Below are 14,337 nucleotides of genomic sequence, written 5' to 3' on the forward strand. Positions count from 1 at the left end.
ACTGTTGCATCAACGTGAATGGACCAGGACAGACTGTTGGTGATGGTGACCCCCAGGAACTTAAAGTTATCACCCATCTGCACTTCGGAGCCATTGATGCAGATGGGAGTGTGTGTCATGCTGCACTTCCTGTAGTCGATGATCAGTTCCTTGGTCTTCCCAACATTTAGAGAGGTTGTTTTCGGTGCACCAGGCAGCCAAGTGATTTATCTCCTTCCAGTAGTCTGATTCGTCGTTGTTTGAGTGCGGCCCATCACAGTCGTATCATTCGCAAACTTATAGATTGAGTTGGAGTTAAATGTTGCCACACAGTCATGGGTGTATAGGGAGTACAGTTGATTACTGAGCACACATCCTTGCGGGGCTCCGGTGTTCGACTATTGTGGAGGAGGTGCTGTTGCCTATTCTGACAGATTGCGGTCTGTTGGTGAGGAAGTCGAGGATCCAGCTGCACAGGGAGGGGTCAAGTCCAAGATTGCAGAATTTGGTTATTAGTCTTGCTAGGATAATGGTGTTGAAGGCGGAACTGTAGTCTATGAACAGCAGTCTTACATAGGTGTCCTTGTTGTCGAGATGTTCGAGTGTTGATTGCAGAGCCAGTGAGATAGTGTCTGCTGTGGACCGGTTGCGGAGATAGGCAAACTGCAGTGGATCAAGACCGTCTGGGAGGCTGACAGTGATCCGTCTCATGACTAGCCGCTCAAAGCATTTCATGATAACAGAAGTTAGGGCCACCGGGTTGTGACCAACCTGGTCTGGGGGCACCCCTCCTTAGGCCAGTCCCGACCCATGTCACACACCCTTCCTGGCCCACCCCTAGATTTCCACCGTCACCACTCTCCCATGCTACGCCACAGCAACACCTTTGTCAGCAGCCTTCCCTTCCCCTTAAACAAAACAACTACCCCATCCCCCCTCTACTACACTAACCACCTGATCACCACTGCATTCCAGTTAACTAGCCTGGCAGCACCCGCCCAAGGCGCCTAAGCCTCCTCCCCTCCACTGATTACCTATCCCCTCGCTCGCACACCTCACAACCAACAATGCATCAAGAAAAAAATAGTGCACTTACCCCCAGTCGCAGCAAAGCGCTTGGAAGGAGAAAAGTTCTCCAACAACCGAGAAAACAAAAGATGCAGACAAAAACGGAAAAAGCACCCATCTCCTAACCCCTCCTCCACAGTTCAATGTCCTTCTTCACCTTGCCAGTCCATTGTCTCTTAAAATCTCCATCACCACCTCTGGTGTTCCAAAATAATGTTCTCGGCTGTCAAAAGTCACCCAAAGGCAAGCCAGGTACAACATCCCAAAGGTCACCCCTTTTCAAAGAGGGCAGCCTTCACACGATTAAACCCGGCTCTCCTCTTCGCGCTCAGGTCCTGATACACCCGAAGCTCACTCTCCTCCCAGTTGCATCTCCTCGTCTGCCTCATCCATCTCATTATCTTCTCCTTGTCCAGGAACCGGTCGGTGAAGACGCACCACCATTGCCCTCAGCGGCTCATTTGCCTGCGGCTTCCTCATCAGCGCCCTTTGCGCTTAGTCGATCTCCAGGAGCCGGTCAAAGGTGCCCCCCCCCCCAACAACCTTTCCAACATCTTGGCCACATACGTGCCAGCATCCGCTCCCTCAACGCCTTCAGGCACCCCCATGATTCTTAGGTTCTGCCTCTGGGAGCGACTCTCCACGTCCTCCACCTTCTCCTTTAACCGCTTATGGGTCTCCCGCATCACACCTATTTCAGCCGCTAACGAGGATAGCTGCTCCTCGTGCTCCTCCACCGCCACCTCCACTTTGACCCCGGGACTCCAGCCTCTGCTCCAAACGATCAATTCCCACTTTCAACAGTTCCAATGCCTTGGCTAGGTCCTCCCGGGTCTGCCCCCTCTGCCTGCTAAACGTTTCATTTAAAAAGTCCACCAGTTGGTCGGACACCCATTGGGCAGGCAAGGCAGACCCTTTACCCTGTCCGCCATCTGAACCTGCATCGCACAAAGATCCTCCTGCTCCAGCCCACTTCTGGTCCGTGGCTCCATCCACCAGCCCCACCAGTGGAGTCAAACTTTCCTCCAGCCACTCCCGACACCTTTTTTCCACAAAACATCCACCCTACAAATGGGGAAAACATCCAAAAAAACAGCCTCGAGCTAATATGCAACCACTCACACCATGGCCGCCAACGAAAGTCACTAACCTAAACTTAAAAGCTTCTCAACCGTACAAGGCCGCAGTTGCTAAGCAACCACTGCTGGTTCATTTATTCTTGAGCACAATAGAAACACAGTTGGAATTTAACTAACCCACACATACAAACATCTTTATCCAGCATAAATCTAACTATAGGTTTTACCTTTCCAGGCACAGAAACATTTTAAAAAATTCATTCACGGGATATGGGAGTCACTGGTTAGGCCAGCATTTATTGTCCATCCCTAGTTTCCCTTCAGAAGATAGTGGTGATTCGTCTTCTTGAACCGCTGCATTCCTCGAGGTATAGGTACACCCACTGTGCTGTTAGGGAGGGAGTTCCAGGATGTTGCCCGGAGCGACAGTGGAGGAATGCCGATATATTTCCAAGTCAGGGTGTTGAGTGATTTGGAAGTGAACCAACAGGTGGTGGGGTTCCCAAGTATTTTGCTGCTCTTGTCCTTCTGGATGTAATGGTTGTGGGTTTGAAAGATTCTGAGGAACCTTGGTGAGTTACTACAATGCACCTGGTAGATTGTACACATGGCTGCCACTGTTCGTCAGTGGTGGAGGGTTTGAATGTTTGTGGAAGGGGTAGCAATCAAGCGGGCTGCTGTGTCCTGAATGGTGTCAAGCTTCTTCAGTGTTGTTGGAGCTGCACTCATTCCATTACACTCCTGACCTGCGCCTTGTCGATGGTGGACATGCTTTGGGGGGGGTCAGAAGGTGAGTTACTTGCTGTACGATTATAGTGTCTTCTTATCAAAATTCAGGACTTGAGATGTACATGCATTGCACCCATGACATGTGCACACGTATTGCATAAAGAGCATGCCGGCTGACATTACCTTCACCACAAGACCCAATTTGTGACAGAAAAAGAGACAAATATTGGGCAATCAGAGTTTTTCTGTGAGGTCTGAATCATTGTCAGATCAGATAGTCCTTATCAAAGCCATCAGATGCTAGTAGCTAGGTAGGTAGCAATGATAGCAGTGCATTGCTACAAGAATACTGATAGTCCTCTGGAGATTGAGATAATGAAAGGCATCTTAGGCCGCACTCAAAAGGATTGCTACTGAAAAGCCAAGTTTGCAACTGTTCTCCTGGGTATAATCACCAATGGCTTTTACAATTGTACCAGCATGGAAAAGAGCAGATCTCTGGAGACAACAAAAAACAGCTGTGAATTAAAATGGTGGATACTCAGCCAGACCTTGGTGTCCTCATGCATCAGTTGCTGAAAGTAAATGTGCAGGTACAGCATGCAGTAAAGAATGTAAATGTTATGCTAGCCTTCATAGATGATTTGAGTATAGGAATATGGATGTTTTACTGCAATTGTTTAGGGCATTGGGGAGGGTATTGTGTGCAGTTTTGCTGTCCTTGTCGGAGGGTGTTCTTGCTGTGGAGGCAGTGCAGCAAAGGTTTACCAGGCTGATTCCTGGGATGCAAGACTACCATATATATGGGGAGATTAAGTTGTTTAGGATCATGTTCATTGGAGTTTAGAAGAGTGAGGGGGATTTCATAGAAACTTATAAAATTCTAATAGGATTAGACAGGGTAGATTTAAAAACTGTTCCCGATGGTGGGAAGTCCTGTACCAGGGATCACAGTTTGAGGATAAGGACTGAGCTGAGGAGAAATGTCTTCACCCAGAGAGTGGTAAGTCTATGGATTTCACTATCACAGAAAATAGTTGAGGCCAAAACGTTGTGTAATTTCAAAGAGCAATTAGATATAGCTCTTGGGGCCAAAGTAATCAATAATATGGGGGGGGAAGGCGGGCTCAAGGTATTAAACTTGATGATTAATCCTGATCATAATGAATGGTGGAGCAGGCTGAAAGTCCGAAAAGCCTTCTCTTGCTTCTATTGTCTATCTCCATTTCTCTGTATTTAGGGGCTCATGACACCTTTACGAGGGCAATTAGGGATGAGCAACAAAAATGCTGTCTTTCCAGTGATGCACACAACCCATGAAAAAAATTTAAAAATATAATGGGAAAATTCCATAAAAGTTCTGCTTATGAACTGCACAAAAAGGTTTGGCTTGTTATACATCTTAATTATACCAAAATGTTTCTCGATTGCACCTTCCATTTCAGCGATGCTTAAAGTAAAAACGTTATCAGTTTCACTGAGTGTACGTGAATATTGGAATTCGGTGAATTTCTCCTATTTTAAGCTTTAAAAAAAACCTGACAATAAAATTACATGTTGTTGAACATCAAAATACAATGAGTTCTTTACCTTTGCAGTGTTCTAAAGACAGGCAATTACTTCAGTCCCACGTCGCATCAGGGGGATCCCCCAGATACACAATCTATTGAATAAGAATAGCAGAAGACTGAAATCAATGCTTTTATTCCACTTTTGTTGCTCAAACTTTTATGGACAGAAACCAAGAAATAAATTGTCACATCGAAAAAGTACTAAGGTGCGCTCATTTGCTGCTACTGTCTTTTCAATGTGAAATGAAAGCTCTGAATGTTTGTTAAACTGACTTGGGCGTTTGATCTCGGATCCTACGGCACTGTGAAGGACAGGTTTTCTTGGCCAACATTACCTCAACTAATGGATTAATTTTGCCTGAATCATTCATCCTTCTGTGCTGTAATGACAATTATTTAATCTCACTGTTTATGGGATTTTACTGTGCACAAATTGGCTGCTATATTTCACTAAGCAGTACTGATTGCACTTCAAAAGTAATTTTTATATTCTTTCATGGGACTTTGGAAATCATTAAAAAGGCCAGTGAGAAGGTGCTGGTGAAATGCCGACTTGCATCTGGTACAGCTACACCCCTCGTTGTTAGGGATTTCCAGGACTTTTACCTAGTGGCAGGATGGTGCACCGCTTGAGAACATAAGAACTAGGAGTAGGCCATCTGGCCCCTCGAGCCTGCTCCGCCATTCAATAAGATCGTGGCTGATCTTTTTGTGGACTCAGCTCCACTTGGAAGGGAACTTGGAGATGGTGGTATTCACATGCATCTGTTGACCTTGTCCTCCTAGGTGGTAAGAGGTTGCAGGTAGGGAAGGTACTGCCAAAGAAGTCTTAGAGATTTGCTGCAGTGCATCTTATAGATGGAACTGCTGCCACTGTGCACTGATAGTACAGGGAATGCATGTTCAAGGTGGTGGATGGGTGCCAGTCAAGTGAATTGCTTTGTCCTGGATGATGTCAGTGAGTCAGGAAGTGAGTTACTCGCCAGTGAATTGCCAGCCTCTGACCTGCTCTTTTAGCCCTAGTATTCATATGGCTGGTCCAATTCAGCATCAAGTCAATGGTAACCCCCCAGGATGTCGATAGTGAGGATTCAGCAATGGGCCATGCTATAGAAGTCAAGGGGAGACGGTCATTGGATTGCACTTGTGTGGTACAAATGTGACTTGCCACTGATCTGTCCAAGGCTGAATATTGTCCAGGCCTAGAGTACTTTGGAGCAATTCTAAAACAATAGAATGCTTAAGTGCAGACCTTTAAATTGTGTTTTAAACATAATTTCCTCTTGTTACAGTATATTTGTATCTAGGTCAGTGTCCAGAGCAGGGTTTTTCAAATGCTGGTCGCGGGTGAGTGTTAGGAGGGTCATGGAGTTCCAGGTCTCAGGAGAATCGCCCAATGACTGCTACCGGCATTATTATTGACAATGGATGTCGCCTTTTAAATAAGGAGGAAATTAGGCTGTGTGCAGTCCTTCAACCAGAAGCGGCAGCCCTGCATGTACATTTGATGTCAAGTGCCCTGTATGTACATGATTTTTGCACCAAATCATGGTGAGCTTCTTCAGGTTTATAGCTGTTAGCAAGCAAGGCAAGAGGACTGTGAAGATGAATCATTTTCTTACAAGTAAAGAGGGCCAGAAACACAAACGGTTGTTGTCCTACTGGCCAGGATCTTACAACTGCATCTGCTGGAGAGAGCTGCACAGGAGAGTCCAGGGCAAGATAGAGCAGTTCTGTACAGAGCTCCAGAGGCTGTGGTTAACAGCCTACAGAGAAGAAAATTAACTCAGGAACAAAGCAATATAAAGATGATTTTTTGAGGTATGGTTTCGTCAATTGTGCCAATGCAAATAAGGATGCAAAGCCGACGTGTGTTATATGCAAGGAAGTGCTGGCAATGAGAGGTGTTTCAGATTTTGAAAGAGGGATGGTGGGTGAAAATTCCTTTTGCGATCGAGACCCCAAAGTCAGGTATTAACTTAAAGCTGACTCAATGGGCAGCATGGGGGCGGTGGTTAGCACTGCTGCCTCACAGCACCGAGGACCCAGGTTTGATTCTGGCCCCAGGTCAGTGTCCATGTGGAGTTTACACATTCTCACCGTGTCTGCTTGGGTTTCACCCCCACAATCCAAAAAGATATGCAGGGTAGGCGAATTGGCCATGCTAAATTGCACCTTAATTGGAAAGAAAGAATTGGGTACTCTAAATTTAAAAAAAACTTACAACTGACTCCAAATGAAAAGATTACGCTGATGTACCTGACCTGCGACAACACATTAAAAGACAGTCGAAATTCCATGAGGCTGTCGGCATTCTGGAACAGCATCTCCCAGGAATATCCCGGTGTTGAGTAAAACAAGCCATTGTTGCTACTTCCCTTCATGACAACCTACAAGCACGAGGTAGATTTTCCGTTCTCACAAAGATGAAGATGGCACAAAGAAACTGGCTGACATCTGCAACTGAAATGCGCATTGCCCTCTCCTCTTGTGAACCCGATTGGAGTGAGATTGTGAGGACCAAACAGGCTCCACTTTCGCATTAAAGATAAACGAATGTGGTATGTGTCGCGAAGGTTGGCCAGCATTGGTCGGCTGGTTGGCAAAATTGGGTCCCGGGAAAAAAGTTTGAAAAAAAAAAATGATCCAGATTTTGAGATACTGGAAGGCCGCCAACAATTGTGAACCTGCATTCATTGTGAGGCACTGCCTTGAGGATATAATGAAAAGACTGAAGAGAGGAAAACAAAGAATACATATCACTAGGAGAGAGAGCCATGTGTGGTTCTTTTAAATAAAACAGCCATGAATCTGAAGATAGTGATAAAATCTTGATTGAATGACATTCAATTACTTGATACAGGTTTATTCAAGTTCAAAGTACACTATTCGAAACAAGTTAATCAATATTGATGAATGCTGACAACACTTAAACCTGCCCTACAGACAACTGACAGCTCTGGTTGCCACTAGTCAGATAGAATGGACAGATATTGTTCATATCTCCATCCAAAAGACAAGCCATTGCAGTCACTTCATGGAGGCTGATGTCTCCAATAATGCAGCTCTTGTTGCAATGGCAGTAGATTTCCTTCTTTGGGCTTATTATACTCGCTGGAGTTTAGAAGGATGAGAGGGAATCTGATAGAGGCATATAAAATACCAAAAGTAAACGTAGACCAAATATTCCCCCTTGTGGGGATATCTAGAACGAAAGGTCACGGATATAGGTTGAGAGGCGGTAGATTTATAACTCAGATGAGGAGGAACTACTTCTCGCAGAGGATGGTGAATTTGTAGAACTCGCTGCCCCATAGTGCGGTGCAATCAGAGTCATTAAATGGTTTCAAGGAGACAGATATAATTCTTTTTCTTAATTTAGAAAACCCAATTTTCTTTTCCCCAATTAAGGAGCAACTGAGCGTGGCCAGTTTACCTACTCTGCACATCTTCTTTTGGGGCGAGGCCCACACAGACACGGGGAGAATGTGCAAACTCCACATAGACAGCGTCCCGATGCCTGGATCGAACCCGGGTCCTCGGCGTCATGGTGCAGCAGTAATGAACCACTCTGCCACCGTGCTGTCCCAGAGATAGATATGTTTCTGATATACAAAATCGGGTTAAAGGGGTATGAAGAAAGAGATCAGCCATGATCTGATTGAATGGCTGAGCAGGCTCAAAGGGTTGTATGCCTACTTCTGCTTCTAATTCCTATGTTCCACTGAAAGTGTCTCCATGCAGAAGACCTTTCAATCTACTTGTCTGCTATTTCTGTTGCCATCACCGAGAAAAACGCACACACACACAAGAGAGGTGTATGGAGCTTGTTATAGAATGAGAACAAGCTGCATTGCGAGCATTGCATTGACCCACACTAACAAAACAGTCAAGACAGCTCGAATAGGAGCATCTGTCATCTGAAAACCAGCTATTTCTGATATTACATATGTCAACTAGAGCTGTGTTAAAAAGGAATAAGAACTGCCACTTCATATAAAGAACTCAAACTTTCACTGGCTGTAACTTGGAAAAGCATTTTACATAGAACATAGAACAATACAGCGCAGTACAGGCCCTTCGGCCCACGATGTTGCACCGAAACAAAAGCCATCTAACCTACACTATGCCATTATCATCCATATGTTTATCCAATAAACTTTTAAATGCCCTCAATGTTGGCGAGTTCACTACCTCTGACCTCTGTCCTATATCTATTACCCCTCAGTTTAAAGCTATGTCCCCTCGTGCCAGCCATTTCCATCCGCGGGAGAAGGCTCTCACTGTCCACCCTATCCAACCCCCTGATCATTTTGTATGCCTCTATTAAGTCTCCTCTTAACCTTCTTCTCTCCAACGAAAACAACCTCAAGTCCATCAGCCTTTCCTCATAAGATTTTCCCTCCATACCAGGCAACATCCTGGTAAATCTCCTCTGCACTCGCTCCAAAGCCTCCACGTCCTTCCTATAATGCGGTGACCAGAACTACGCAATACTCCAAATGCAGCCGTACCAGAGTTCTGTACAGCTGCAACATGACCTCCCGACTCCGGAACTCAATCCCTCTACCAATAAAGGCCAACACTCCATAGGCCTTCTTCACAACCCTATCAACCGATTTTGCAGGGATTCAGTTTGTTTTTGAAAAAGTTGAATCTATTTGATAAGGGGATCTCAAATAGATTTCAATTGGTTATTGCATCAATGTCCGATTGGGTGGTCTCCATGCTTTGGTCCTAATCTAGTTTGATGATATTTAGAATTTTCGTTTCTACTTATATTTATCTCTAAATTCTCCAGGCGTGTTTTGAGTGATTGCAAGTCGGGGTGTTAATGTTAATTTATTATTTATGTACGGGCGGGGGGGTTGCTTTTTTAGATTGTGTTTTGTACTTAACCCTGTTGGGTTCTTTTTTCTTTCTCATTTTGTTATTGATATTTTATGAAAACCTTTAATAAAAATTATTTTTTAAAAAAAAGTTTGTCCAAGTTGATTTACCGTGTCCGCTTGAACTAGAGAGAGATCCCAGAGCTTGCTGTGGAATCTGGGTTTGTGCTCACTCACTGAGGAATCTGACATACTTGACTCTTGTATCAGCTGAACTTGGCAGCGAGTTCTCTGATGTTCTTCTGATTCATGGTGGTCTCTTTCTGCTGCAGTATGGTCTCCTGGAGTTGGGAGTATGGTCCCTTTGATGTTGTTCCCGGATCGCTGTTCTGCAAAGGGGCAGAGCACAAGCGGTCCATTTCCTGGGGAACGAAGTGTAGATTGAACCAAAAACTGCAGCTTTTGCCAGGATGAAGGAGAGGGTGAGGAATCTGCCAACGGTTCTACGGGATATAGTTTTCAAAGCGGAGCCACTGTCATGAAGGGGGTAGTGGTGGCGAAATGTGAGGTTTACAGGAGCGGCATTTTTAAATAACCCCCATTAATATTACAGTTTCATTGATGAGATTGCTCAGATTCCACGAGATTGAGGGAGTATTGCAATCGGTTTCAAAAATATCCTGGAGCTTCAAACTCTCTCATCACTGCAACTACAAGGAGGCGCTTATTCAGTTATTTTCTTTGTCAGATAATAATTTGCAACTCTCTCCATTCTTCTGTAAAATAATTGCTCCCTCTATAGGACTGAATTGACATTTTAGGCAGAATTTTCCTGCAGGCTTCTGAATGCTGCCATTGGGAAACTATGCGTTAGCAGCTGGTGGGCACAGCAAGAAGCAATTCTATCTTTCAGGAACACTACAATCCTTCGGACACTTACCTACGGGTCACAACCCACACTTTGAAAAACCTTGAACTAAAGGATCCCATTCTGAGCCCCAATACCTTGGCATCTGTCTAATCTTGTATACAGAATCACAAAATAATGCAGCGCAGCAGAGGCCCATCGAGTCTGCACCAACACATGAAAAACACCTGACCTGCCTACCAAACCCTATTTGTCAGCACTTGGCCCATAGCCTTGAATGTTATAATGGGCCACATGCTCATCCAGGTGCCTTTTAATGGATGTGAGGCATCCTGACTCTACCACCCTCTATGGGCAGCACAGTAGCACAAGTGGATAGCACTGTGGCTTCACAGCGCCGGGGTCACAGGTTCGATTCCCCGCTGGGTCACCGTCTGTGCGGAGTCTGCACGTTCTCCCCGTGTCTGCCGTGGGTTTCCTCCGGTTGCTCCGGTTTCGTCCCACAGTCCAAAGATGTGCAGGTTAGGTGGATTGGCCATGATAAATTGCCCTTAGTGACCAAAAAGGTTAGGAGGGGTTTTGGGTTACGGGGATTAGGGGGGGGCTTAAGTGGGTCGGTGCAGACACGATGGGCCGAATGGCCTCCTTCTGCACTGTATGTTCTATGCACCCTCCAAGGCAGTGCATTCCAGACCCCCTCTGGGTAAAAATGTTTTCCCTCAAATCCCCCCTAAACTTCCAGCCCCTCACCCTTTCACTAAGAACAGCTGCTCCCTATCCACTCTGCCCTTGCCTCTCATAATCTTGTACACCTCGATGAGGTTGTTTCCTCAATCTTCTCTGCTCCAGTGAAAACAAAGCAAGCCTATCCAAACTCTTTTCATAACTCAAGTGTTCCATCCAGGCAACACCCAGGTGAATCACCGCTGCACCCCCTCCAGTGCAATCACATCCTTCCTATAATGTGGCAACCAGAATTGCACAGTACTCCAGCTGTGGCCTCACCAAAGTTCTCTCCAACATGACCTCCCTGCTTTTGTAATCTATGCCTCGATTGATAACGGCAAGTGGCCCATATGCCTTTTTCACCACTCTATTAACCTGCCCTTCTGCCTTGCAAAGGTCCCTTTATTCCATGGAACTTCCCAGTATCAGGCCATTCATTGAATACACCCTTGTCAAATTACTCCTTCCAAAGAGTATCACCTCACACCTTTCAGGGTTAAATTCCATCGGCCACTTTTCTGACCATTTGACCATCCCGTCTATACCTTTCTGTAACCCAAGACACTCAACTTCATTTTTGTTTTTTTTAAAATTATTTTTAAAATAAATTTAGAGTACCCAATTCATTTTTTCCAATTATGGGGCAATATAGCGTGGCCAATCCACTTAGCCTGCCCATCTTTGGATTGTGGGGGCGAAACTCGCGCAAACACATGGAGAATGTACAAACTCCACATGGACAGTGACCCTGAGCCGGAATCGAACCTGCGCGCTGTGAGGCAGCAGGGGTAACCCACTGCGCCACCGTGTTGCCCTCAACCTCATTGTTAACCACCCGGCCAATCTTTGTGTCAGCTGCAAACTTGCTGATCCTACCCCCTCATATAGTCATCTATAATCATTTATGTAAATGGCAAACAATAGGGGACCTAGCACAGATCCCCGTGGTATGGCTTCCAGTCACTAAAGCAGCAGTCTGTCACCATCCACTGTCTCCTACAGCCAAACCAATTTTGGATCCACCTAATCAAGTTACCCTGTATCCATTTGCATTTGCCTTATTTATAAGTCTCCAATGTGGGACCTTGTCAAAGGCTTTGCTGAATTCTATATAAACTACATCAACTGCACTACCCTCATCCACACACCTGGCCACATGCTCAAAAAATTAAATTCAATTTGTCAGGCATGACCTCCCTCTGACAAAGCCATGCTGGCTATCTCTGATCAAACCTTGCCTCTCGAAGTGGGAATTTTCTCCAATAGTTTCCCTACCACTGATGTGAGCTTACTGGTTTGTAGTTCCTTGGCTTATATCCACAACCTTTCTTAAATAGTGGGACCACATTAGCTGTTCGTCAGTCCTCAAGCACCTCCGCCGAGGCCAGAGAGGAATTAAAAATTTGAGCCAGGGTCCCCTGCAATATCCTCCCTCGCTTCCAACAGCATCTTGGGACACAATTCATCCAGACCTGGAGATTTGTCTGTAGATTTCCCAAGTAACTCTTTCCAGTGTACCGTAGCCAGATCCTGCCTAATTTTACTAAAATCCACTCTCTCCCAATCCACAACCTTTTTTTTGCAAGTTGTGCATTTCTTTGTCCACAACAAACTTAAATTTTATCATGTTGGCAGCACAGTAGCAGTGTCTGCGTAGGTTTCCTCCGGGTGCTCCGGTTTCCTCCCACAAGACGTGCTTGTTAGGTGAATTGGACATTCTGAATTCTCCCTCGGTGTACTGGAATGTGGCGACTAGGTGCTTTTCACAGTAACTTCTTGCAGTGTTGATGTAAGCCTACTTGTGACAATAAAGATTATTATGTTGTGGTCGCTATCACCAAAATGCTCCACCAACACATCAACCACCTGTCTGGCTTCAGTCCCCAGAATTAGGTCCAGCACTGCACAGTTCCTTGTTGGACCCTCAACAAGGTTCTCCTGTATAAGTGGCAAGTCTACACCAGTAAGACTGGCCATCCACCTAAGATGTGGCTTGCTGAACAGACATATGATTTGGAAAAATTATGCTGTTAACCAGTTAGCTCTCTCACCTTCAGAGCTTAGGAACGGCACAGTGAGCACTGATACAACCAAATTAACATTCCAGAGGGACAGCAGTGAAAAGTGCAAGCAACTGAATAAATTTAGTTATCAGGATGTGGGTTACTGCCTGACCCTAAGTGCCCTGAGAAGGTAGTGGTGAGCCACCTTCAACTGCTGCAGTCCATGTGGTGTAGGTACACCCTCGGTGCAGATAGAGGGGCTTCCAGGGTTTTGACCTAATGAGTGAAAGAACACTGATATTGATCCAAGTCAGAATGGTGTGTAACTTGGGAGAGAAATCTGCAGGTTGTTCCCATGCACCAACTGCCCTTCTCCTTCTAGGTGGTAGAGGTTACAGGTTTGGAAGATGCTGTCGAAGGAAGCTTGGTGAGTTGCTGTCGTTCATCTTGTAGATGGTAAACACTGCTGCCATTGTGCATCAGTGGTGGAGGGAGCGGATGCTTTTTTTTCCTTTCAAGAAATTTAGAGTCCCCAATTCTTTTTTCCAATTAAGGGGCAATTTAGCACGACCAATCCACCTACCCTGCACATCTTTGGGTTTGAGACCCACGCAGAATGTGTAATGTGTAAATTCCACACGGACAGTGGCCCGGGGCCAGGATCGAACTAGGGTTCTTAGTGCCATGAGGTGGCAGTGCTAACCACTGCGCTGCCATGCTGCCCTAGGAGAGTGAATGCTTAAGGTGGTGAATGAGGTGCCAATCAAGTAGGCTGCTTTATCCAGGATGGCTTCAAGTTTCTGGAGTCTTGGAGCTGCACTCAAGCAGGCACGTGGAGAATATTTCATCAGACTACAGCCTTTTGTCTTATAGATGGTGGACAGGCTTTGGGGAGTTACTCCCGACTAATGTTCTACCCTCTGACCCGTTCTTGCAACCACAGTATTTATATGCCTGGCCCAGTTCAATTTCTGGTCAACAACAACTCCCAAGATGTTAATAGTGGAGTATTCATTGATGGTACTGCATTTGAATGTCAAGGCAGGTGGTTAGATTCTTTCTTGTTGGGGATGGTAATTGCCTGGCACTTGTGTGGCGCAAATTTATGCCACTTATCAGTCTGAGCCTGATTATTGTCCAGGTCTTGCTTCATATGGACATGGACGGCCTCAGTATCTGTCAGTCATGAATGGCGGTGAACATTATGCAATCATCAGCAAACATCCCCACTTCTGACCTTATGATGGATGGAAGGTCATTGATGAAGAAGCTGAAGATGGTTGGGTTTAACATAGAACATCAAACAGTACAGCACAGAACAGGCCCTTCGGCTCCCGATGTTGTGCAGAGCCTCGTCTGAAACCAAGATCAAGCTATCCCACTCCTTGTCATTCTGGTGTGCTCCATGTGCTTATCCAATAACCGCTTGAAAGTTCCTAAAGTGTCCGACTCCGCTATCACAGCAGGCAGTCCATTCCACACCCT

The 14,337-nt window shown here is 45.6% G+C and overlaps 1 protein-coding gene across 2 annotated transcripts in view; it reads right to left on the bottom strand.

The window, feature by feature from the left end:
* The window catches only part of LOC140420933 (U2 snRNP-associated SURP motif-containing protein-like), a 113,800-nt gene that overhangs the window by 68,136 nt on the left and 31,327 nt on the right, over positions 1 to 14,337 (bottom strand). For both annotated transcript variants that reach the window (XM_072505096.1, XM_072505095.1), the window contains exon 2: positions 4,446 to 4,518. The gene's annotated coding sequence lies outside the window, so the exon portion shown is untranslated. The remainder of the gene's footprint in view (positions 1 to 4,445; positions 4,519 to 14,337) is intronic.

Source organism: Scyliorhinus torazame, chromosome 5 (genome assembly GCF_047496885.1).
Source record: "Scyliorhinus torazame isolate Kashiwa2021f chromosome 5, sScyTor2.1, whole genome shotgun sequence".
Lineage (NCBI taxonomy): Eukaryota > Metazoa > Chordata > Chondrichthyes > Carcharhiniformes > Scyliorhinidae > Scyliorhinus > Scyliorhinus torazame.